General features: G+C 45.8%; 1 long non-coding RNA gene across 1 annotated transcript; it reads left to right on the top strand.

Annotated features, from left to right (window-relative positions):
• Positions 1-235: 235 nt before the first annotated feature.
• On the top strand, positions 236-833 carry LOC123732581 (uncharacterized). Its single transcript, XR_006763287.1, has 3 exons — positions 236-304; positions 447-555; positions 654-833. It is a non-coding gene; the product is annotated as an uncharacterized lncRNA (long non-coding RNA).
• The last annotated feature ends 782 nt before the right edge of the window (positions 834-1,615 follow it).

Here is a 1,615-nt window from a genome sequence, read left to right as displayed (position 1 = left end):
CGCGCGAGGGGAGGGGCATTTAGAACGCGCGGGGAGGGGGGCATTTAGAACGCGCAGGGGAGGGGCATTTAGAACGCGCGGGGAGGGGGCATTTAGAACGCGCGAGGGGAGGGGCATTTAGAACGCGCGAGGGGAGGGGCATTTAGAACGCACGGGGCGGGACCCTGGCTGGCTACTCTATGTACTGGTCATGAATGTATTATTAATCAGTGTGTATTTGTATTAACTTGTGAAATGCACCTCCTCTCCCCAGGACGGCCTTGGCCGGTTCAGAAATGCTCAGCTGGAGGAGGGCAAAGTCAGGGTGAGGAAGATGATGTCATCATGTCCTTTAGGGGAATGATTACACATTTTAGATTTCTTGTCCCAGAGTTCACTGAACACCATAAAGTCATGTCGTCGTGGCTCTTGTGTTGTCATCCTGACATGTTTGTTGACTGTTCCAGGAGAGGAGACCGTTCCTGGCCTCAGAATGTACTGAGCTGCCGAAAGCAGAGAAGTGGAGACGACAGATTATCAGTGAGATCTCCAAGAAAGTTGCTCAGATTCAAAACGGTGAGTTGTCCTACATGTGACATTGAACCGTTTAATAAATGTTTATGAATGAAGAGCATAACCTCATCCATGTGTTTGCCTGTTATTCTCTCTGATAGCTGGTCTGGGAGAGTTTAAGATCCGGGACCTGAAACGATGAGATCAATAAGCTGCTGAGAGAGAAAGGTCACTGGGAGGTCAGGATCAAGGAGCTGGGAGGACCTGACTACGGGGTAATGGAGTTGGGAGATTTCAACCTTTATCCTATGGTGGTTATGTGCCCCCTCCATCCAGTTATGTGCCCCCTCCATCCAGTTATGTGCCCCTCCACCTTCCATTAAAAGGATCACATACATTCTTACATCACATTTAAACCAGTCAGTCCATCATGTTACATTCACTAACAACACAGAGGACATCACTACATTCACTAACAACACAGAGGACATTACTACATTCACTAACAACACAGAGGACATGACTACATTCACTAACAACACAGAGGACATCACTACATTCACTAACAACACAGAGGACATTACTACATTCACTAACAACACAGAGGACATCACTACATTCACTAACAACACAGAGGACATCACTACATTCACTAACAACACAGAGGACATCACTACATTCACTAACAACACAGAGGACATCACTACGTTCACTAACAACACAGAGGACATCACTACATTCACTAACAACACAGAGGACATCACTACATTCACTAACAACACAGAGGACATCACTACATTCACTAACAACACAGAGGACATCACTACATTCGCTAACAACACAGAGGACATCACTACATTCGCTAACAACACAGAGGACATTACTACATTCGCTAACAACACAGAGGACATTACTACATTCGCTAACAACACAGAGGACATCACTACATTCGCTAACAACACAGAGGACATCACTACATTCGCTAACAACACAGAGGACATCACTACATTCGCTAACAACACAGAGGACATCACTACATTCGCTAACAACACAGAGGACATCACTACATTCGCTAACAACACAGAGGACATCACTACATTCGCTAACAACACAGAGGACATCA

This window comes from Salmo salar, unplaced genomic scaffold (assembly GCF_905237065.1).
Source record: "Salmo salar unplaced genomic scaffold, Ssal_v3.1, whole genome shotgun sequence".
NCBI classification, from domain to species: Eukaryota; Metazoa; Chordata; class Actinopteri; order Salmoniformes; family Salmonidae; genus Salmo; species Salmo salar.
Note: the sequence above shows the minus strand (reverse complement) of the source record. Positions and strands in the feature narration are given on the sequence as shown.